The sequence below is a fragment of the Miniopterus schreibersii genome (genome assembly GCF_964146895.1).
Source record: "Miniopterus schreibersii genome assembly, chromosome: 8".
Classification (NCBI taxonomy): Eukaryota; Metazoa; Chordata; class Mammalia; order Chiroptera; family Miniopteridae; genus Miniopterus; species Miniopterus schreibersii.
The window spans coordinates 10,092,983-10,117,553 of record NC_138109.1 but is presented as its reverse complement, the minus strand read 5'-3'; the positions used below and the strand labels follow the sequence as shown (position 1 = coordinate 10,117,553).

General features: G+C 54.4%; 1 protein-coding gene and 1 long non-coding RNA gene across 2 annotated transcripts in view; one reads left to right on the top strand and one right to left on the bottom strand.

The window, feature by feature from the left end:
- ECE1 (endothelin converting enzyme 1) overlaps positions 1 to 19,542 on the bottom strand; it is a gene marked incomplete at its 5' end in the record, with an annotated part of 88,981 nt that extends 69,439 nt beyond the window's left edge. Inside the window, one exon of the mRNA XM_081145932.1 lies at positions 19,456 to 19,542. The remainder of the gene's footprint in view (positions 1 to 19,455) is intronic.
- A 162-nt stretch (positions 19,543 to 19,704) lies between these two features.
- On the top strand, positions 19,705 to 22,503 carry LOC308560825. The gene is made up of 2 exons (XR_013999393.1): positions 19,705 to 19,916; positions 21,778 to 22,503. It is a non-coding gene; the product is annotated as an uncharacterized lncRNA (long non-coding RNA).
- Positions 22,504 to 24,571: the final 2,068 nt, after the last annotated feature.

Sequence of the window (24,571 nt, the reverse complement as noted above, 5' to 3'; positions counted from 1 at the left end):
GTATCTGAATCCTGAGCCTAGCACGATCCCAAGCTTTGAGGTTCCCTTACAGATCAGCCCCAAAAGTGAGATGTCACTCATCCCCAACTCCATGGTGGCATTCCAGGCCAAAGGTAACCAACGACCTGGCTGAACCTGTCTACCAGCCTCCAGGACAACCTCAGAAGCCCTAAGCACTTGTATCCAGGCAACTCCCCCTTTCCCCGTATTATAGGCCCCTGTGAATCCGCTCCCTCTGTCAACACGGGCAACTCCGGTGAGGCCTGGGCTGACGGAGGGGCGCAGGCTCTAGAGTCAGCTGACTTGGGTACTGGCTGGGGACTTTGGGGGGCATGGCTTAACCTCTCCAAAGCCTTAGTTGGCTTAACTGTAAAATGGAAAGAGGACTGATGAAGACCTGGAATGTCAAGTGCCTTCCACAGTGCCCAACACATGTCCATTCATTCAGTCAACAGATACTTGCTATGCACCTACTATGTGCCCAACATGGTATTTGGTGCTGTTCACAGCAGCAAAACAAACAGAATAACATTTCTGTTCTTTAGAGGTTTTAAACTCTGAGCAGGAACCACTAAAATTGTTGGACAATCCTCTCAGCAATCTTATGGTACAGTGGGCCTATCTGATTCTACTCCTTAACATAAACGACACATAAACACCTTGGAAACTCTCCTGTAATCACCAGGAGATGTGGACAAGAAAGCCCCGCAGCATTGTTTAAATCGTGAATGAGAAACCAACTAAATGGCCATCTCTAGCAGTCTGGATAAACCATGGTCAATCCACGAGGTGGAAAACTACACAGCACTGAAAATGAACTGCATACAACTCAGACACAACATGAAGAGAGGAAAGCAAGCTGCAAAGCCTCCTACCAATCACTTAAAGTTTTAAAACTCCTGGGCAATACTATGTATCATTTGGAAAGCAGAAATAGCCAATAAAAGTAGCAAGGTGGTCACTCAAGAAAGCAGTTTTTCTGGAAGAGGGGGAGGTAGGGAATGGGGTCAGGAAGGGACATGTGTGGGAAATTCAACTGCATTCGGAATGTTCTCTTTTTTAAGCTGGATGGTTGGTTCCCCAGTGTTTGTTTTTACTGAACTCCATGCTTTTTATATGTCTGAAATACTTTGCCACACACCAAAAAAGGTGTGGGCTTTGGAGGCAGGCAGACAGGCTTGGATTTAAAAACAGACCTGTGCTTTGCTGCTGTGCGAGCTCAGTTTTCTCCTCTGTGAAGTGGGGATCACAATACCTACCACTAGCTCCCAGGGCTCTTCTGAGGATCAAACAAGGTTATGTCTGAAAAGGCCTGGCACATAGTAGGGCCTGGAGCACATGATGGGGGGCACACAGTGGCGGGGGGGCTGGTGCCCAGCAGCTGCGATTGTTCTTGCTGCTGTTGGGGAATCTCCCAAAAAGAACAGATGGAGGAGAAAGGCCAGTCCACAGGCCTTGGATTAAGGGGCGGGGGGGGGGGGGAGAGGTTTCTTTGTTCCAAGGCCAGGCTGGCCTTCAGTGAAACTAGTGACATATCTGGGGTTCTGGAGATTGGGCAATCCTGGTCCCTTGACCAGGATACATGACGTCATGGGCCTGGGCTGGCTGGACTCCCTCCACCGCCTCGCCCCTTCTCTGACTCCCTGGGGAGCTCCTGGCGTTCTCGGGACCCTCCCCTGCCCTGAGCTGGCCAGGCTCCCTCCCCGCCCAATTCTCCTGGCTCTCCTGAGACCCTGCTCCTCCTTCTGAAGGTAGAGTCTTAGCCACCTCATACCCAAATGAACCTGCTGGAGAGACCTGAGCAGGTCCCAGGCTTCAGCAGGTGTGGCCAAATGTGGGTCCCAGAGGTCTGTCTTCTGGCTGAAATGCAGGCTCAGGGTGTGACCTCAATAGTCTCCTCTGTGAAGTGGGGGCCGCAGAGGACGCCGCTACCTCCCTCTCAAAGTGGTGGAGAAGCCTGCAGACAACAGCGTCTCACCTCAACAGGGCAGGGGCATCAGGCGGCACATGCCAGGTGCCCGGGCACTGATTCCTCCCAGCTTTCGCACCACCCAGCTGGCAGTTCTGTTGGATTCTAAGTGGACCCAGGGTGAGGGGATATGTGTGGGGACAGAGCAGGGCAACACCTGGGGCGAAAAGTGGCAGGAAGTGGAAGTCGGGGGGCCCTGCACAGACTCTCAGCCACCTAAACCCAATGAAACCACCCTGCTGGCACGAGTGCAGGAATTTATCAGTGTTCCCGAGGGCCCAAGGGCACTTCTGGGGCACAGATGGGACAGGGCGGCAGCAGGGAGTGGGGCTGGCTGTGACATTTAATTTCAGATCATGACGCATCTGAGGAACATTCCTGTACTTTCCTAACCCTGTCCCACCCCCATTAACAAAGGTCAGCCTGGACTAGGGGTGTCCTTGGAGGCAGGGCCCCAGTTCTGCCTCAGCCACCCACTGTGAGTCTTTAGGGCAGACATTTCCCCTTCCTAGGCTTCGGTTTCTCCATCTGTAAAATGGGGGGGACAATGTCTAAGGTCTTATCAATCTATGAGACCCACTCCACAAGTCTGCATGACTAGAACTAGCCAAGGTCCCATCCCTGCGGGAGAAAGAGGCCGAACCCCTAAGCTGGGTCAAACTGGCCCTCCTCAGCTGGGTTAGTGCTAAGACGTAAACCGAGGAGAAACTTAGAACAAAAACTCTAGCTACTCGCGGGAGAGAAAGTGAATTAGGGCCCAAACAGAGTTTGTGCGGAAAGTGTGGCATCAGCAGAGGCAGATGCAAAGGAATATTGTCTAAGTGATGCTTTCACAAACTCATCCTCTCGGCAAACCAAATTCTATGGGCTCCTGTCTGTTTCCCAGGGCTCAGGTTCCTCATGAGCTAAGTAAAAATAATAAAATACACCAAACAGATCTATTTGTTGTAAAGATGTGGTAAGACGCTGCATACGCACGACTCGGCACATACTAGGTGCTCAGTAAATCCTGGTTCCATGCCACCTCCCTGTCCGTCTATGGAACCTCCAGCACCAACCAGGAGGCCCTGGTTGCTGGTTCCCCAGCTTGCCTCAGCCCCCACCAGGCTGACAAACAGCACGGATGTTTACACTGGCCGGTCAACGACCCCCTCCCCCCCGCCTGGTACACACGATACCTGGCAAACGCTCTAACCCAGTCCATGACAATCTGCAGAGCAGGGGCAAAGTGAGAGAGGGCCAGGCCCTGGCAGTCAACAGCTGTGTGGGCTCAGACAGCTTCCGCGAGGCTCCATTTCCTTGTCTATAAATCGGGGATTATCACAACAGGGCCCATTCCACAGGGGACTGTGACAATTCAATGGGTAATGCGATGAAGGCACTAAGTGCCTGGCTCATGAAAGGCGCTGGGGAAATTAGCTCTTAAAAAATTATCTTACTGTTTTATGGGGAACTGAGGAGCTTGGCAAAGAAATCAGTGGGCCCTGAGAGCACATCCTAAAAATAAATAAGATTAGCTCATCATTTCTGCAAAGCAACCCCAGATGCGATGCATCACTATCCCCAGTTTCACAGGTGGGGAAATGGGGTTCAGAGAGGTCAAGTCCTTTGCATGGGGTCACACAGCTTGTTAGGTGGAGCCTAGATTTAAACCTCCACACTCGCCCATGTCCCTGTAGGGGCCTCATGTGTCTTCCCTCCCAACCTTCATTCTGGGCAGGCCTCCTGAGGTCCTGGCCTCCTCTAGGCCATGAGGGTCCTGGGAGCTGCCAGCAGCCTGGGTTCAGCTGTGCGGCCCCTCCTGCTCATTGCCTCGGTGGTGACTTAATCATCTGTGAGGTTCTTCCCTTGCCCTGGGCCTGAGCCCGTAGGATCCTGGGCCTCCTGGCTCAGAAAAGGGGGAAGGAGCTATTGTCGTATCACTTACCCCATGCCAGGCACAGTTTCTTGTGCAATCTTTCCACCCTGTGCGGGAGGAATTATTATCCCCATTTCATAGAGGGAGAAACTGAGGTTCCAAGTGGTGAAGGCACTTGCCCCAAGGGTCCCACAGCCAGTGAGTGGCAGAGCTGGTGACTCAAACCCAGGTCACTGACTTGAAGCCACAATCCTGGCACTGACCAGGCTGCCCCTGTCTCCCTGAGGGAGATAAGACATGACACAAACAACCTAACACAAACCAGAAATCAATTCAAGGGCCGTCGGGAAGGTCAGATAACAGGTTGGGATATTTACAGAGCAGGCTCGGCCTTCCTGGTAGGTCCATGAGCGAATCACACACGAGGAACTCCCCACGGGGAGGAGCCCGTCCTGGTGGTGCCCAGCAGCCATGCCATGGTGGGGACCCAGGCCTGGGCAGGCAGGGCTGACCACGGGAAATACCCTACCCTGTGTGGCTGTGGCAGGTCAGGGCCTTCACCTACTAGGCGCCAGGCACTGTCCAAGGTACTGCAGGGACAGTGACACCTTCTAATGGCAGGAAACAGAGAGGGCACAGCATACGCAAAGGGATGGAGGTGGAGAGAAAAGTGAGCTGCACTGGGAAAGCTGTGGTTGTCTGGCTGAAGCAGAGAGGACAGGGCAGGGAAAGGTCAGAGATGAGGCTGGAGAAACGAACAAAGAGTAGATCATGAAACATGAAACGCCCCAGAATTGCTGCGGAGGAGTCTGACTTGCTCCCAGGGTAATGGGGAGCCATGGAAGGTTTCTGAGCAGGACAGTGACAGGGCTGAGGCTCAGAAAGATGGTTGGGGCTGCAGTGAGGAGGAAAGGCTGGACGGCTGAGGCTGGAGGCAAGGCAGAGGTTTTGCCTTAATTCAGGGGAGAGGGTGCTCGCCAGCCAAGGCCAGCGAGGGGGAGGGGAGGGGGGAATAAGTCGAAGCAGAGGCAGAATACTGCTAGGACTTGGTCAAGGAGGTGTCTGGGTGACTCCCCGGGTTCCATTCAGGCGACTGTGCACTGGGGTGCTGCTGACGGAGGCGAGCGGGGCAGGCGGAGTGTGGGTTTGGGAGATAGGAGGGTAGGTGCAGGGGTGCCCTTCACCAGGGAAGGGCGGCATCGGTGAAAGAGGGGAGAGGCAGAGGGAAAGGCCATGGCCTTGGGGACCCCTCCAACATGCAGCTGAGAGAGGGAGGCATCGCAAACAGGCCACAGGACAAATCCAACCTGAAGCACAGTCTACAAAATATCTGCCCTGAGAAACTGTCACAGGCCAGAGGAGGCCGAGGAGATGACCACTAAAGGTAAGGCCGTGTCCTAGAGGGGAAACTGGGGGCAGAAAAAGGGCATCAGCGCAGAAACTGGTGAAATCAGAACAGAGTGTGGAATTTAACTGTAATGTACCCATGTTGGCCTCTTAGCTTTGACAAATGTACCATGATCACGGGAGATGTCACTGTTAGGGGGAACTGTTAAGGGCGTACAAAAACTCTGTATCATCTTTGCAACTTTTCTGTAAATCTAAAATTATTCCAAAATAAAATGCTAAAAAAAAAAAAAAGGTTTCAGGATTCCTGGTCCCAGGATTGACTCTCCTGAGAAAAAGAAACGGGGGGGGGAGGGGGGGGTCAGGAAGGAAAGTGGGCCCAGGCCCAGGATGAGAAGTGCTTGAGCCTGCACCCTGGTGGAGCTGAGCCCTGAAATCTCTGAGGGGGGCTCAGGAGGGAGGGTAGACGTTCCCTCGTTCATTTTTCACAGCCATGGGGCGGGGGGAGATGGTGGTAATTATTTGCCCTGTTTTATAGATGAGAAAAGTCCTGGGGGGAAAGAGGTAAAATGATTTACTTAAGGTCACCTAGAAAACAGTGGGGAAATTGGGGAGAGTATAAGACCGAACCGAGGCCATCAGTTCCTCCAGGGGAGGTGACCAGGGGCGCCTCTGTCCCCACCCCACAGCCCTGCCCAGCAGTCGCCCTGGAACCCCTCTCTCCATGGGCAGAGTGCTCTTCCTCGCTGAGAAACCAGTTTGGGGGATCAAGAAGGGCTCTCCCACCCCCACTCCTGTCTCCCTTCTTTCCACACGAAGAGCCACATTCAGGGCTGAAGAAAGGACTCCTCTTCCCTAGAGAGGGCCAGGCCTGGGCTGAGGCAGGCTGGAGGAGCTGCGGCCACTCTCGGCCTGCCCGCGCCGGCTGAGATGGCTGCGGCCCCAGGAAGGCAGGGGACAAACGCAGGCAGGGAGGCAGGGACAAGTGGCTGGCAGAGTGTGCCCGCTTCTCCTTACCCAGCCTCGGGAGCGCTGGGTGTCACCCAGCACCGCCCAGATGGAACCTGATGGAGAAGAAAAATTCCTCTGGACTCCCCTGAGCGATCTTTGTGGCTGACTCACTGCCACCTGGGGACAGCAAGAAATCTCACAAGCCACGGGGGGAAACCGGGGCCTATGAAGACATCTCTTCAACGGAGGGATCAGGTCGCTGGCAAAAGTGCTCACGTACATTATTACGGGTCTCGTTCTTTTTTGTTGTTGTTCATCTTCACCCGAGGATATTTCCTCCACTGATTTTTAGACTTTTAGAGAGAGTAGAAGGCGGGGGGAGGGTGGGGGACAGGGAGAGACAGAGAAACATCGACGTGAGAGAGACACATTGATTGGTCGCCTCCCCACACATGCCCCAACCAGGGCCAGGGATCAAACCTGCAACCTGGTACATGCCCTTGACCAGGAATGGAGCCCGTGACCCTTCGACGCGTGGGGCCCACGCTCCAACCACTGAGCCACACATGCCAGGGCCTGGGTCTTATTCTTTAAAGAAACACGCTGCACAGTTAGGCAGGGGTCAGAACTGGTTGCAGTGTGGTTTTCTACATTAAATTCTATTTCTCCATTAGCTGGCATTAACGCTTAGAGAAGCGTCCCTGGTGACAACATGAACTATCAACCGCCTCTGGGACTACTGGCCTGGCACAGGATGCCTGCTGTCCATCGCTATTCTCGCCCCGTGAAGGCGCGTCCCCCCCTCCACCTGTCTGCTGGGCATCTGCTGAGGGCAGGTGTGTCGGGAAAACCAGGGTCTGCCCTCGGGGACTTCCCCTCCAGGACAGAGAAGTAACAGTCACAATTAAAGGACACAAGCGTCCGGAAGACAAAACAGTGCCAGCTCCTCATCCGGCTCGAAACTTGCTTCCAGCTGCCTGGCCCCTCGCAGAAGGGTACCACCTGCTCCCCTCCAGAGTGCCCCAGATGGGTCTCCAGAGCAACCTTCTTTTAACCTTCCCTTGCTGGCCTCCTCTCTCTTTGCTGCCAAAAGACAGCCTTTCTGAGCCACACGCGCACCCACCCTCAATCCTGAAGTCGGACACTGCACAGGATCCTGCAAACACAGACTCTGGGGTCGGCCGAGCACTGGCTCAAAGCTGTGTGGCCCTGGCTGAGTCACCTTGCCTCAGTAAGCCTCGGCTTCCTCATCTGTTAAATGGGGACATAACTGGACCCATCTCCTCAGAGTTGACTCTATGAAATGAGTCAATGCACAGGTTGCTCTCTGCATTGTGGTTCCTACCTCCTGCTCCACGGAGCAAACAGGTAACAGCGGGTATTACAAAGAGCTGCACATGGACACAGGGCCCTGGCGCTGTCCTGTCATCGGCCAGAGGCTCGAGGAGATCTTGGCTTCTCTGAGGAGCCATTAGTGGCTCTTTCTCCAGCCTACCTCATTTCCAACCCGATGAGCATCTCCCACCAGTGCAATGGTTTCCATAACTGACTCCCTACTCTGACCCATCCCAAACTTGCCCCACCCTGACCCAACAGGACAGCAGGACCAGGGGGCTGAGTGGGTAGCACTGAGTGTTTTTTCCTGCCCCCCTCTCAGCCCTCATCTTTCTCCCACCCACTGTTCTCAGCCAATATAGCTGCTTCCCAGTCTCCATTGCCACACAGCACGTAGCTCCCTGAGCAAAAACACCCATGCTGGGGACAGTGGGAAGCTCAGGAGGGCCACCAAGTGGGGGGCTGAGAGAGGAGAGTGGCAGGAAGAAGAGAACACATTTCTTGAGTGACTAATACGTGTCAGGGTGAGAAGGGCTCAGTCTGTGGGGTGGGGGTCATCAGAACATCAGGACACTGTGGTGTGTGTGTTGGGGGGGCTGGTCCCCAGAAGAGCAGGGGACCCAGTCCCCAGACAGGAGTCAGGCCAGGGTCCAAGATCCAAGGGTAATTCCCAGGGAGAAGGGTCCTGAGGGGACAGCAGGCTCTGAAACCTGGTGAAAAAAAGGGGGGCCTGGGACCCAAAGAGGAAAATGTGGGTTCAGATACAAAGGAAAAGAGGTTCATGACAGGGAGTTATGGCTATCTTGGATCAGGAGGGGATGGCTTAGACCAGGGGGAGTGGGGAGAGGCCTGCCGAGCTACAAGTTCATTTAATTGAACGTCTCAGAGTTAACCCCAGACAGGGTTAACTGGGGGAAGAGAAAGGAAATCTTAAATGGCAGCCAGCAGTTTGCAGTTCAAGAGGTTTGGAGGAGGGGCGTCTCCCTACTTCTGGGGAGACCCCATTGGCAGAGGCCCAGGCTTTGGCCATGTCTCCTTTCTCTCCATGGCAGGGCATCTCCTCCGGTCCTTGGACCGCTCCCCACCCTGCCCAGGGAGGGGCTGTGTGTGCACAGTGGCTCCAGCCCCTGCCCCAGCCCCACTTCTTGGATTCCCTCGGAAGCCCAGAGGTCACAGGGAAAGAATCTGAGGTCAGAGCAGAGTCCCTCCCTGTTAGATGCTTCAAAGACAGAATCTGTGCCTGTAAAGCCCTCCTCCCCCTGAAGCCACCAGACTGCGTGTGTGTGTGTGTGTGTGTGTGTGTGTGTGTGTGTTGAGGGGAGGGGAGTTGGGAGGCATGTGGAGGGGGCACAGCCACCAGAGGCCTGGAAAAAGGACACTAAGCAGTTACCCGGAATCTGGGCCCTGCGTTAGAGCTTTGCCAGAAGCCCTGGGACCAGAGTTCGTGCCACTGACGAGCTGTGTGACCCTGACCCGCATCAGCTCACACTGTTCTGGGCTCTGTTCTCACCCGTCAAAGCAATGGGCTGCACCCCCTGCCCCTCCCCAATCAATCACCAAGCCCTGGCAATTCGACCCCTCAATATCTCCACCTGCTTCTCTCTTGCCACTATCTGCCACCTCACTCTCGCCCTCTCCCCAAGCCCATCTCCACTCAGCAGCCAGAGTGAGTTCATTAGAAGGCAAGTCAGGTCCTGCCAACTCCCCTGCTGACCCCTTCCAGGGCGGGGCGAACCCTCCACCCTGCCAGGCATAAACGTTTGCCTTTCTTCATTTGCGGGTTTAAATGGGGTCTTCTGGTGCAGAAGAAAATAACACCTAAAGTTTATTGATTTGAAAACATGCACATACACACACGTGTTAGCAGAGGTAAGGCGGCCGACAAAGAGAATCTCCCCTCCCTGCCTAACTGCAGTCACCAGAACTGGAAACGGCTCGTGAAGGCCATCGCGCAGGCTCTCCAGCTCTTCTCAAGACAGAACCGCAAGAGAAATAACATTAACAAGCGCTCCCGCTCCCCAAGAGCCCATTATGCGCGCCGTCCTGAGCTTTCCGTACATCATTCCGACCACTCCTCACAGCAACACCAGGAGAAAGGTGCTGCTACCGTCCCGAATTCCACACGGAATAGAGCCAAGGCTCAGAGACGGTCAAGGTCACCGATCTGGGACTAAGGGGCAGAGCTGGGACTAGGACTCAGTCCGTCTGGCTCCAAAACCCACATTTTACCCCAAAGGAGCACTAGATAAGGAGTCCCAGCGATCAGGGTGTAGCCCGAGGCAGGTCTCTTTCTCTTTCTCTTTCTGTCGCTCTGGAGGCTCCCTCGCCCTCCCCGTCTCTCCGCCCACCGCCCGGAAGCCCAGCAGGATGCTAAGTAACCACCCACCTGACACGCTGGGGCACAGAAAGATGAAGTGCCACGGGCTCATGGCTGTTTCCGGACTCAGACCAGCCTTGGGACACCCAGAAACCACAAAGCCACAGAGTTCCCTGGAGCCGGGTGGCAGGAGCAGCAGCCAAAGGGCAGAGAGGCTGGGCATCCCCTTGTGGTCCTCACTTCCTCTGCCCTCGCTTCTCAGCAGGGTGTAAGGAAGTGGGGAAGGCAGGTTTCAGCTCTGTGCCCTTTTGGCCTCATTTCTCAGAGTCACAGGGCCTGGTGGTGGGAATGTGGTCACCCTGGGGGAGTCCTGAGCTCACCCTGGAAGTCTGAGTTCAAGTGGAAGTTGTAAGACAAAACTGACCAGCTCCAGAGGCAATTCGTGCCCACCATGCTCTGCTGCCAGAATTCCGGCAGCCTCTGCGGTGCCCTGCCCCCCTCTCTTCCATCCTCTGAAGCCGCTAAAACCCCAGATCCTAGAGTAACGAACGTAAGCCTCCCTGCTCTCAGGACAGCTGAATGTACCGGCCTCCCACCCTCATTCCTGCCCCCTACAGCTCACCCTCCACGCAGCAGCTGGGGCCTTTCTAAAATCAAACGGAGTCATCACCCTACTTGAGCCCTGCAGGGCCTTCCCATCACTCCTCGGATGAAATGCCAACATCCACCACACTGTGCCTGACAAGGCCCTGTGTGACCTGGCCCCACCATGCCCACCTCTTCCTACACCCTCCCCCCTTGCTCTCTCTGCCCCCCCACATCGGCCTTCTGGCCAAATCCGTCATCGTTGTCTCAGGCCCTTTGCACTAGCTGTTCCTCTGCTCAGAACTCTCCTCTCCCACATCTTTGCCCAACTGCCATCTCCTTGGCCTTCAGGGCTCAGCTCAGATGTCACCTCCTTCCCTGCCCACCCATCAAGGGTTGCCCAGCTCACAGCCACTCTTTTATTTTCTTTCCTTTCTCTGAAGCAATCTTTCAGTTGGTTGGTTTGCCTGTGTAGTCTATGGCTTTTCCCCCTAGAATGTATCTCCTGAAGAGCAGGGATTTTGTTGCTCCATCCGCTTCAGTTCCCACGATGAGGCTGGATCTCATTCATCCTTATAACCCTGAAGATGCGATCCTTATAACTGACCGCTCAGAGAGGTGAAGTGACTTGCCCAAGGCCACAGAGCCAGGAACTGGCAGAAGTCACACCCAGGTCCACCTGGTATGAGGGGCAGCTCTGTAGATGGGGTTCCCACAGCCAGGGGCCCATGTTCGGGGGTTCTCACCAGGGAGGACTGATTCACCATGAGCCTCTTAGGAAGGGTTCCAAAAAAGAAGAGCGTACCCACTTTCTCAAATGGTCCTTCCTCGGCTCACCAGTGGGGCAGGTGCCACCCTGGAGGTGGGAAAGCACAGAGCAAATGGCTCCCAAATGAGGGGAGACCACCAGAAACTAGAGAAACCATCAACCTACCCAATGTTCTGCAGAAGGGGAAACTAAGGACCAGGGAGGGGAAGGCCTTGCCGAAGATCACACAACCAATCAGTGGTCACACGGCCTCATGGCCTGGGAGCTCCTGGCCAGGACCTCCTCCCAGGCTTGACGAATGCTAGGCGAGCCCCAAAGCCCAGGGTCCAGGCAGAGGGCCTGCCCAGAGCTGCCAGGCCCCGAGGGCAGGCGCAGCGCCCCACAGAGTGGATCTGAAGCACTAAGACAAAGAAAGGACTCAAGTTTCTTCCTTCTTTCAAAAACATTTGTCAAGGGCTTCCCAGAGCCTTGGTGGGGCGGAAGCAAAGAGGTAAACAATATGCTCTGAAAATGGAGCCCCCTCCCACTGTGGGGCAGCTCCAGTGAAAGTGAAACTCACGTGACCCTCTGACCCAGCAGCTCCACTCCCTGCCCAAGAGAAACGGGGGCTTGGGTCCACACAGAGACACGCAAGAGTGACACAGCAGCCCAGACTGGAATCCACTCAGACGTCATCCGTGGACACTGACGCATGCACCTGCCCACGGGACACAAGGCAGCCAAAGAAAGGAGCAGATTCTGGTCCAGCGGCAGGCAGCGTGGACAAACTAAAAATTATTCAGTGTTGACTGAAGCTAAGGAAAACCAGACCACGAGCACAGGAATTCATACAGATCGAGCTCAAAACCAGGCAAAATCAGAGTGACAGAAAGCAGGCCAGTGGCCGCCTGGAAGGGGATTAATGGACGGGGGCACAGGGGAACTCTGGCGCGGTGAAAATGTTCTCTTTTCGGATCGAAGTGGTGGTTGCACAGGTGCGCACAATTGTAAATATCGAGCTGTACAAGATATACGTGTCCTACGTACGTAAATTATACCACAGTTTCTAAAAATGCACAGTCCTGCTCTCAAGAAGCGCCGAGAGTAGCAGAACCAGGACTGGCAAGTGGTTCTTACTGTCACGCTAATAAGAGAGGCTGAGCTCCAGAGCCCCTGGGTGTGCCAGGATGGAGCGGGGTCCTTCTGAAACCGCGGCTGGTTAAACTCTTCCAACTACTGGCTCCAATAGCTCCAGATTAGAGATGAGAAAAACAAAGCACAGAGGGGTGGTAATACACTTGTCCAAAGTGACGGAGCAAGTCAGGGCACACGCCTGGGTTGCGGGCTTGATCCCCAGTGGGGTGCGTGCAGGAGGCAGGTCAATGACTCTCTCTCTTCATTGATGTTTCTATCTCTCTCCCTCTCTTCCTCTCTCTGAAATCAATAAAGATTTTTTTTTTTAAAGAGGCAAAGTGATATAGCAAAACATGATCGAGCTGGGTTTGAACCCAGGCCCCCTGGTCTCCAAGGCCCACTCCTGCCCCCCTTCCCACACCTCCAGGTGGCCAGTCCCTACCCCACGCCCTCTCCTCTGCCTGCTGGAAGAAACAGTTCACTACTGGACTCGGTGCTTCTGTGAAAGCTGCTTAGGAAACATCCTCTCCGCTTCCTCTACCCTCCCTCACCCCGTCACCGCCACCCATCTCTGAGGTCATTTATGCCTTGGACGTGTGCCCAGTAAGAAGGAACCCCAGAGGCTGGGCAGCTGCGTGTATGTGCAGGGGGGCGGGCATGTTGACCAAGGGGCTTTCTCAAACCCCAGGTTCCCCCTGCCCAGCCTGTGACCCCTGAGCACCAGGAGGACTTGAGGTCACAGTCCCCACCCTTGGCTCCAGTTCCCGAGTGATGTAACCCAGTGTCCGGATTCGGAGAATCATAAAATGTTTCTCTGGAATAACTAACACCACCATTTATTCAATTCCCATCCAAGAACTGTGCCAAGAACTGTCAAGAGCTATCTCATTAATCCTCAGCAATGACACTCCAAAAGAGGTACATTAGGATCTCGTTTTATAGATGAAGAAACCAAAGCTCAGAGGGGGTCAGCGACTTGCCCGCAGTCCCCCAGTGAGGAAGTGGCAGAGCCGGGCTTCAAACCTGGGTCTGGCCAACTGTCAGCCCGAGCTCTGAGCCAGAGAACGATGCTCGCGGTGCCACGTGCCGCTGCTGAAAGGGCCCCTTCAGTCAGTCTGTTCCAGCCATGTCGTTTCACAGGCGAGGAGACTGAGGCCCAGGAAGGGAGAATGTCTTGCTCAGGGCGAAATGAAACGTTAACGGCAGGACTGGGCTGGAAACTGGATCTCCACCCTTGGCCTTGCTTTCAATGACCAGATGACAGCGCCAGAGCAGGCCCCTGTGCACCTGGAGGGCAGCCCGTGGGAGGCAGGCAGGGAGGCGGGAGGCTCTGGTTCCAGGCAGAGGTAAATATTGACATGTCGGTGTTTACACTGTAACCCTACTCCTCCGGGCTGTCACCCCACCCCGTCGCCCTCCAGCCTTCCTCTCCAAGGAGGCAAGGAAAGCATGGGACGCATCCCCACAGAGGATGGGGGACAGGAGGCTTCTGGGCCAGGGGCTACGCCTCATGCGCACAGGGGCATGTGCTCAGGAAGTCGGGGACATCTCCAGCCGGGGGCTGGGGCCTCGGACAGTGCCAGGAGCTGGGGAGAGGGAGGGCTGGGCCGGCAGTCACAGGCTTGGCTTTAAGTCCTAGCTCGGCCACTAACTGGCAATCGGACCCAAGAACAGTCGGTGATTGGGGAGAAAGGGCTTTGCTGTCAAGTGCTATGTAAAGGTGAAAGACAAAAAAAATCAGTATTTCAGCCTGGCCAACGTCCAGGCCCGTCCCCAGGGGCCTTTCCCAGGAAGGCAGAGTTTCTGCTAAATTAAGTGGCAGCTTGGGACTGAAGCTGGCATCTGAAGGAATGGGGGGGCGGCGGGGGGCACTGCCTAGTTCCGGTCCCTAGTTCCCTAAGTGATCTTTGAGACCCAGCTTTTACAACTCTATAATGGGGACAAGCCTACTTCCATGGGTTGGTGTGAAGACTGAAGAGGTTACATTTAAGTGCCAGACAAATGCTGGATGCCCATTTTTCCCCTCAGTCTTCCCATCTTTAAAATGGGGGATTTGAATTAGATGTTTATGAATCCCCCCCTTTTTAAAATTTGTATTTATTGATTTTTAGAGAGAGAGAGAAAGGGGGGGAGGGAGAGGGAGAGAGGAAGAGGGAGGGGGGAGAGACAGAGACATCTATCTGTTGTTTCACCTATTTATGCATTCAGCGGCTGCTTCTTGTATGTGTCCTGACCGGGGATTGAACCCACAACCCTGGCACATCGAGAGGATGCTCCAGCCAACTGAGCTACTGCGCCAGGGCCTGAAGCCCCTTTTAGTTAAAAATGCAAGCATTCTCGGGTTTTAAGGAGACCTAGCAGCCAGGCCCACCTCCCTGGCTCTGGGTCCTGATGTTAGACCATCCCTCAGATAATTTCCTGAATATTCTCCAGAAACTTGCTCCTTTGTTTACATTTCCCCCTCAGAAACCTCCAGGAGCCCTTCGTGGGCCAAGACCAGCCTGCAGATATCCCTGCCACCGCTGCCCTCAGGGCCCCCAGAAAGGGCAGAACCCCCAGGCCGTAGACAGTGGGGTGCAATCAGCATTGGGGTGCTCGTGAAACTTTGCCCTCCCAGACTATAACTCTTTAAAGGACAGGAGAAGGTCTCCTTATTTCAACCTCTTTAACGCTTGGCTCCTAGGAAGCATTCCATTCCTCTAACCGAAGCTCAAATGCCATCTCCTCTGGGAAGCCTTCTCTGATACACACCCTGGCCAGGGTGACTCTGGAGCGGCATCCTCAGGTTGGTACTTATTTCCTACCTTGTTCAGAGGCATCTGGGAACTTGGCTTTTTCTCCTCTAATACAATGAAGTTCCTTGAGGCCCGGAGCCCTGCTGGTTATTTGTATGAGAGGGTGTGGGGAAAGTCCGAGTCCATGGGAAAGGGCCTTTGTGGGACCTCTGGGGACACAGCCTCCTCTCTTTACTGCCGTTTTTGGGCAGCACGACCGGGGTGTGGTGTGGGGTGAAGAGGGCAGTGATTGGAGAGGGCAGACCACCCTCGTCTCTCCCAGGGCACTCCAGCAATCTCCTAACTGGTTTCCCAGCCTCCAGCACTGGTCCCCTTCCCCAATTCTCTACAAAGCAGCCTGGGTGACCATCGCAAAATGCAAATCTGCCATGTCACTCCCTTCACTCTGAACTCCAGTGGCTCTCCACTGCCCTTAGGATGGAACCCCATATCTTTAAGACCCTCCCTGTGTACCCTTGCCCCAGGCCACCTCCCAAGCATTGTCTTCAGAGCCTCCAGATCAACGAATTCTCAAATGCACCCCGTTTTGGCCAGTCTTGCACATAACAGCTCCTTCTGCCTGGATGTTCTGCCAGGTCCCATTCATTCTTTAGGCTGCAGATTTAATGTCATGTCCTCAGGAAGCCTGAGCCCCAGGCCAGGTTCCCCTATCTGCTCCAGAGCACCCCGCACGTCTCCTTGGTAACAGTAATTGCACTTGCAATTTCCTGCTCCGTATCTGCCTGCCCGTGGAAGAGAGACCTACCAGTCTCATTCACGGTGACCGCAGCCCCAAAGCCTTATATTGTGCCGGCCAGACTCGTTTCGTGAATGAATGGATGAATGATGCACTTTGACTAAAACAGGGGTGCTTACTTAGTTAACGAAAAAGAAAAAAATTGAAACACAAAAAGTCATAAATGGTTGCTGATGGTTCTTCCCTCACTATAGACATCAAAGTGTGGACTTTAGCCAAGCTGGTTATCTTGGCTAATGCCTGGAACCTTCTGCCAAACCCACCCTGTAGCCTTCTTACCCCTCCTCTGACAGGGCCTGGTCTCTCCGGTTCCTTCAGGGAAACAATGTATTTATCTTTCACAAAAGTTGACAATATGCCTGTTTATCAAAAATCGTAGCAATGCAAGGAAACATGAATAACCCCGTTACCAGCACAGACCTGGCTGCCCAAGGAAAGGTATTCATTCCTGTGTTCTGGGAACCCCAGGCTGGCAAGTGGCTGGCCTCACATCCTCAAATAACAACACTTTCCCTCAAGTTCTTAATGGCCTGCATTTCTACATGGATCCTAGATTGTATCCTCACGATATCCTGAGAAGGGAGCAAAGCTGCCCCATCTGGTAGGAAAGGAAAGAGGTGGTGTATCCAGTATTCAAACCTAGGTGCTGGACCCTGTCCTCAACTCAGCCACTTAAGAAAAGATGATTCCCACCCCTCAGCTGTGGCTTTAAGCTCAGTCCCTAGTTTGGAATGTGAAGGAACATTCTCACGGTGCCACAACAGCAGACTGGGAACTCTGGGTTGGGCCTATTTCCCCTAAACCTGTCTGCCTGGTAACCCTCCAAACATCCAGGAGGTTTGTGGCTGCGCTGGCACTATCTTGCTGTGTGACCCTGGGCAATCTCCTTCACCTCTCTGTGCCTGCTGCTGGGTGGCATGAGGACAACCAGAGACAGAAGATATAAAAAGCTTGCTCAGAACCCTCACCCAAGCCTGCACTGGGTGGGGGTGGGAAGGTTGAGGCCTTTAAGAACAGGGCTGACTACCTGCCAAGGGGTCAGAGACCTGGGTGGGGAGCTGGGGACAGTCAGGGAGATTCAGCCAGGACAACAGGAAACAGCACACACAGTCTCCCAACGAGGGCCATTAGGAACCTGGGGCCAGGGAAAACTTGGCCATGCTGGAGGGGAGGGAATGCTGGGTTTGTTTAAAACCCATGGAACAGGAGGTCCAAGGAATAAACACTTCAGCAGCCCTGAATCACCCCCACCTTAGGAATGAGCACAGGGACTAGTGTTTAAGGGAAACCAAAGTGGGGGGGGGGGGCTGACGTCAGCCTCCACCCACCCACACACAGGTCAACAATCCACAGTGCAGCTCCAGCTCCTCAGCCAGCCTAAGCCCTGGACTCTCTGGCCCAGCAATGTCTCTTGCCCACTTTCTCGCCTCTTCCCTGGCTCTCTCATGCCCAGGTGCCAGCCAAGACCCGTTCAGGCCTTTCCAGGAGCGTGTCCTGTGCTCTCACACCTGGTCCTCTGCTCACACAGGTCTTCCTACCCCGATGTTCTTTCCAATTCAGATGCCGCCTGCTCAGTGAGGCTTTCTCTTACCTGTCCAGCCAGGAGGGCTCCCTGGCCTAGCACGGGATTATCTCTAGTCTCCCAAAGCAATGTCACCTAGCCTGAGGGTCCAGGCAGACATTTACGGACCGGCAGGAGCTTCCCTAAGGCGTGTTTAGGACAGTTTTTCCCTCCCTAGCACAGGGCTTGGCATATCGTATATGGCCCAATCCCATAAGCCTTTGCTGAGTGGTGGACAAACGAATAATTCTGTAAGTATCACCGTCTGCTGCTTCTCCCTGCAACACGGATAAACTTTAATCCCTCCTCCAGATTAACATATAGATTAGACATCGGGCAGAATTTCTCAACTTGAGCTTCAGGCTGTACAAGAAAGGAAACTAAGCTGAGTATGAGCGAAGGACTCTCACTGGGTTATCTCGCCGAATCCCCACACCATCCCTGTGAGATAAGACTTATCTCATTTCACAGATAAGGAAACTGATCCTCAGAAGTGAGGATGCAACTTGACCAAAGTCTCTGTAGGGAAGTGGAGGAGCTGAAACTTGAACCCAAATCCCATTGATCCCAAAGCCTGGGGTCTTTCTGCCAGGCTGGAGGGAGTCTGAGGTTATAAGGCCTTGAAAAATGTCACCAAGGCAGCGTGACCTCTCTTTGGGTTTTTTTTTTTTTTAAGGAGAAAAAAAGTTTTCTTTCTGAGTTGGGCTTGGAGGCAGAGTGGATAATATGACCTCAGAGTCTCACCGCCGCTTACTGCCCATATTCTGAGACCTTAAATCAGGCGCCGGTCCACAGGCAGTGAGCTCTCTGCCACAGAAACCAGCCAAGCAGAACATTCCAGGGGAGAGGTTCCAGACCAAGGAGGTAGGTGAATCCAAAATGATCTCTAAGCACCTTTGGGTGTGGAGTGAAGCCATAATTTCATTATTACTGACTCTGGAGAGGCCAGTTGTGGTGGGGGGGGGGCAGATGCTAGTGAGGTGAGGAGAGAGGAAAGGGATGTTGTAAGGGGACCCCAGCTCTGGGCAGAGTAGGAGCTGGCCCTGAGGAGTCACTGGGGGATTCTTCATGTCTACAGGGGGTCCCATCCTGCCCCCACCTGGGCCCCCTCAGGCTTGGCAGCACTGTCACAGAAGTGGTGGCTGTATCTCTAGGACTGAGAGCCACCATCGCTGGCACATGCCCTCCTCAGGCCCTGCACGGTGACTCTTACCCACTTCACAGGGCACAGAACAGGACCAGGAGAGAATCAAAGGGGCCTGTCCATGGGTAAGGAAACCAAGGAGAAGCAGGTGGCCTTGGCCCTCACTATGGAGAGGCAAATGCCAGGCCTAGAGAGGTGGCTGGAAGGTCTTGGCTTTCCTTCCAGAGACAAGCCCCTTCCCTAAAACAGCCCCAACAAGCCCAGCCTGGACCAAATGGGCTTCTCCCCTGGGGCTTCAGAACCTCTGTCCCCCCCATGAAATCCCCCCCCCCAGCTCCTTTCTCCTTGATGCTATTGCCTATCTCCTCGGAGGACCCATTACTGGGAGATGCTGGAGAGACAGACTGCTGGGCACAGGGTTCCCAAGTGTCCCCTAGTCTGTGACAGCAACCAGCCTGGCTGCCCAGTCCCCACTGTCCACCTCCTTAGGCCATAGCGGGATGGGCAGTCCCGGGTGTCCCGACCTGGCCGTCTGGGCGCGCTCGGCGCGGCCACCCACGATGCCCAAGCCGAGCCTCAGCCCCAGACCCGCCCGGCTCCCGGACACTCAGGTCCGGCTGGACGCGGCCGCTTGGGAACTGTCCCCGACCCCCGCTCCTGACCCGGCCTGGATAACCGGGGTCTCCCCGCCCAGCCGGGTCCCGGGACTTCCTTCCGGACGCCCCAGACCAGAACCGCAGCCGAACCGACTCGCCCATCCCTAGCCCTGCACACGCGGCCGGGGCCAGCTGCCCAGAACCACGCTCGGCGCGGGAGCCCGCGGGGACCGGGCGCGGCGTCGCGGGCGAGCCCAGCCCAGCCCCGCCCGGCGCGCGCCCCCCGACTCCGCGCCTTCCCGGGCGGCCGCCGGGCCCAGCCCCGGCCCCACCCCGGCGTGGCCGCCGGCACCGTGCAGCTGGGCCCCGCGACACTCACCGCGGCGCGCTCCGCGGGGTCCCGGCTCCGCCCGGCCGCTCCTCCGTCTGCGCGGCTGGCTGGCTCCGGCGGCGCGCTCGGCTCCCCGCGGGCGAGCGCGGCTCCGGTGCCCAGTCCCGGGGGTGGGGGGCGGGCCCGGCGAGGGGCCAATAGCGGGGCGCGGGGCCCCGGCCGCGAAGCCAATCACACCCGGAGGCCGGCCTCCCGCACCCGCTCGGGCGCCTTAACCCTTCGCGCGCCGAGGCCGGAGCCCCGGCGGCTCGCGGACCCCGGGCCCGGGCGCGGGCGGGGCCTCCGGCTTCCGGGTGCGGGGCCCAGACCCCGCCGCGACCGGCTGCGGGGAGAGGCGGGTGCGGTGCGCGGCGCGGCTGTGCCCGCCGCGCGGCCCCGGAGCCTCGGCGACCTTTGTCTCCTGCCTGGCGCCGGCGCGGGAGTGTGACCCGGGCGCTGCAGCTGCTCGGGTGCGCGTGTGGAGTGTGCGTGTGTGTGCGTGTGTGCGTGTGTGTGCGTGTGTGTGTGTGTGTGTGTAACAGGGGAGGAGAGGGAGGGGAGAAGACAGCAAAACGGGGCGGGGGCGGGATGGATCGCGCGTGCCTGAGTGTTTATGTGAGCGAAAGGCTGACTATATTTGGGGTTTGTTACTGCGTGCTTCTGTGTGTGCGTGTGTGTGTGTGTGTGCTCTCCCTGCCTGTGTGCGTGTGTGTGTGTGCTCTCCCTGCCTGTGTGCGTGTGTGTCCAGGGGAGGCACTGTCTCTACACGTCTGTGGTGTACGTGCGTCAGCACAGAAAGCATGTGTGGATGTATTTTGCATGTGTGACCTGAACATTTGGGGCCTGTTGTACATGCATGTTGGTGGATAGAAGGAGATTTGGTGTAAACAGGTAGAGACCGGATCCCTGGGGCGGTGTGGAGGTGTGCGCGCGCAGGTGTGCACACGGGAGGGGGCCTTGCTGTGATTTGTACACTGTGTTTGCCGCCCAGTTTGCAAGAGAGAGAGATGAAAGCATTGGGTGTAGTGAACGCGTGTGTGTTTTATTTGTGTGACTTTGTGGTCATCTGTATTTGTGCTGTGTTAAGAAAGAGAAACTAATGTGTAGGGGGCGTAATAAATGATTGTTCAGGATAGACAGAGACATCTTGGAAGAGGTGGGGTTTGGGCTTTGAAGGCTGTATAAGAGTTCATGAGGCCAGAAGGAAAGAATTGGAATCTTGTCTACCAGCCATGGAGTGAGGGAGTAAGAGGGCGTTGAATCGGCCGGGGACAGAGGTGGATTCCAGAACAAAGGGCACCTACTGCCAGGCGGGGAGTAGGAGCAGCTGGCGATAACCGCTGCTCAGGAGCTGACTCAGGCTGACTCTGGGCGTGCAGAGGAGAGGTCTAGGCACATAGCGCTAGGTTTCAAAAGGGACCTTCTGCTCCTGGGCACTGTGTGGCAACCTGGAGAGCAAGGAGGGGGTCCTGTGGAAATAACTCTTCTCCCTTCTATTGAACAGCACTCCGAATTCTTCAATGTGCAGGAAAAGACACGGGGGGGAGGAGGGTCACCTGTCAAAATTCACAAAGTGTGTTGAGTGCATGGTGGAGACGGGAGGGTTGGGCCGTGCCCCGAAGGTGACCAGATCTTCTCTGGAGGATGGGTAACTTAAACCATCAGCTGCCCAGCTGCCCAGCTGCCCAGCCCAGGGCTGGTTTCAGATTCCTGACCATTCTTCAGGTATCTTCCATGGATTCTCAGCTTCACACATGGATGGACATTCTGAGATCCAGGGAGGCGCAAAGATGGAACCCAGTAATCCCGCTCTCCATTTGCAGCAATGTGTGGGGAATTCTGTTCTCCAATCTGAGCCTCAGTTTTCTCCTCTGTAAAGTGGGATTTGTGATGCCTGCCCACCTCCCTGTACTGACGGGAAGATTTGAGTTAGTATACATGTGGGCCCTTGGTAAGCTTTAACGCACTGGAAAACGTTAAGCATCCATCCATTTACATAAAGTTCAAAAAGAAGCAAAACTGATTTATGCTCTCAGACATCAGGCTAGTGTTGCCTTTGTGGAGGAAATGACTGAAAAGGGGCCCCAGGGGGGCGTCTGGGTACTGACAAGGTCGTTTCAGGACAGAGGGTCCGGGTTCAGGGGTGTGCTTAGTTTGTGAGGTCTCCTTAGAACCTTAGAACCTTAGGTCTCTACCTGTTTACACCAAGTCTCCTTTTATCCACCAACATGCATGTACAACATGTTTTTCTCAACATGTTATAGTCCAACATGTTCCAAAAGGAAAAAAGAAAGGTCACATATCCTAACCACATTTTATTCAATCACACAGGGGGCATTCTGGAACGCTCCATCAGCAAAGCGGGACCTGGGCTGAGTATTGGGGCTGCTGCGGTGAACAAGATGTGATCCTGGCTGTACGAAGAAAACAGGGGAGAGCCGTGGCTGTCTTACCTCTGAAAGGGGTGTGTTGTCAGTGCGGGAGGAGCTTGCCCAAAGCCATTCCCTGGAATTGGCCACAGCACCAGCACTAGAGTGGAAGCCTCCCCAAGTTATGGCTGAGTCTTTTCCATCCCACCAGGCTGCCCCAGTGTTGGGGGCAGAAATATTAATCATGCTCTGTTGACCATGATTGTTAGCTATAGTTATAAGAAATACCATGTTCTGTTAATTGTGATTGTTCTGTTCTAATTAGAAAAAGCACTTTCTAACCTGACTGGGAGTTGTACACCCCAGGACATGGGAGTTGACCTTGGAATGCCATCCATTCTCCTTAACTGCCTATCATCATGGAAAGATTACCAACCTTGTTGCAGAAACAAAGGGGTCCCAGAGGCACCCCAGCATCTTGCAAACCCCCAGCCAGCAATTCCTGTGACCTGTAAACTATTATATCCATTCTTAACCCTTTTTTGCCCACTTCTCCATGTAATCCTTGTCTTCTACCCAATATAAGGAACTGGCTTATGGGGGGCGGGTAGAGCAGATTTTATGTGGATGAATTCCTCTGCTCTCCCATTTTGCAGACATTATCTGTATAAACTCATCTTTGATTCAACCTTGTCTCTGCTTAATCGGCTCAAGTAACGACAGGTAGCCCAGACCCATTGTGTCCGATTTCACCGGCAGAAGCAGTCCCTGGTCTTATGCTATCCAGGGGAAAACAAATGAAAAGAGTTGCTGCGAACTCTGAGCCTAACCCCCAACTCCTTAGGGATCCTTATACCTCACCTCCTCCAAACAACCTTTTGGGAACAATTCTATGTAGTAGATACTATGATTCTCACCCCACCCTCTATTGCAAGTGAGAAAAATTAATGCTCAGAGAGGGAAAGTGACTTCCCTAAGGAGGCACAGCTCATCTGAGGGCATTCACTCAGGTGCCGGCCTCATGCTGCTTCTGTTGGCATTTGGACTCACTGTGCTCTCTTGACAGCGGCATGGTGGTTGTGTGGCGAGAACATATTTCCCTTATCAGATCCCTAAAGACTGGGTGGTGAGGGGTACTTCCTTCAAATACTCAGGTCTCTTTTGGTGGGGGAGCACGGCAATTGCTTAAGTGGGGCACCAGGGCTCAAACTGGCAGAAAATGCAACTTAACCTGGAAAATACAGGAGTAGAGTTAGCTCTAGGCATGGCTCCATGGAGGAGCTCAAATGATATCATCAAGATTCAATGTCACTCTCTTTGTTCCTCCAGACTGTTTCCCTCTCTGCTGGCCTCCCTCTCTGGCAGGATCTCTCCTTATGACCACAGGATGGCTGCCAGCAGCACCAGCCCCGCATCCTAGTCTCTCAACAATGCTGGCAGAAATAGAGATTGTTTTCTCAACAGTTCCAACAAAATTCATTCCCCAAATCCAGACTCATGGGTTCTTAATGACACTTGCGGCTGTTCCTCAGCCAGTCACTGTGGCCAAGGCCACAGAGATGGACAGGCTCAGAGGTACCTGACATTTGAGCCTAGACGTGGTTTCTAGCCCGTCCAGCCTCAGGATTCGTCAGGGCCCAAGAAGAATCCCCCAGAATTTGTGGAGAGGCCTACATTTTACAGGCCTTCAGTAAATGACAAGCATTACTATTGGCATTCTTTGTCCATTTTGCCTTGTACAGAATAGATATTCGGTAATGCCTAGCATACAGTGGGTGCCCAAAGAATCCTCAGCGGTTGCCTGATATATGTTTTTGGACTGGTGCCATGTACCAAGTCAGACGGAGTCTGAACAAACTGAGCGGCCCACAGGCATGCAGACAGAGTGAGGCGCGTTATAAGAGGGATTTAATTTTTAAATTTTGTTTTGTCTCCATAACTACAGTCTAGAGCTCCCAGGGGGATCTTCAAACTCTCTGGGAGCAGACTACACACACACACACACACACACACACACACACACACACACACAGGGGGATCTTCAAACTCTCTGGGAGCAGACTACACACACACACACACACACACACACACACACACACACACAGGGGGATCTTCAAACTCTCTGGGAGCAGACTACACACACACACACACACACACACACACACACACACACACACACACAGGGGGATCTTCAAACTCTCTGGGAGCAGACTACACACACACACACACACACACACACACCCCGGCCTCAGAGAATGCGGTCAGGAAGACAGCAGAAGGAGCCCACTAGGAGGCTGCGGGCAGGGGGCAGGCAGGGCTTGTCAGACCCAATTAGATGATTTCTTGACTCATCCAGCCCTGCAGAGAAGTCGCCTGGGGTGGGGCTGGGGATCAGCAAGTCTCAGCCTGAGTTCCTTCCCCTTCGGTTACCAGCTACTCTGATTCAATGGGGCAGTTTGAGTTTCTGAGGGATCGAGGCTCACTAAGCCCTGACCAGTGATATTTGATGTTGATCCAGTGTGTGCCAGACCCCACGCTGGGCACTTTACCTGATTTAAACACAGGACCAATGGGCTATATTTCAGGTACTCACATTACCCCTGCTTTTGTTTTACTCTTCCTACTATTTTCTCCACTCACTCTGATTTCCATACTTAAATTCAGAAGTAAAATAAAACAAATCTGTTTATTTTCTGATTTCAAATGTAATGAATACATGCTCACTGAGAAACGATGTAAACAATACAGAAATAAAT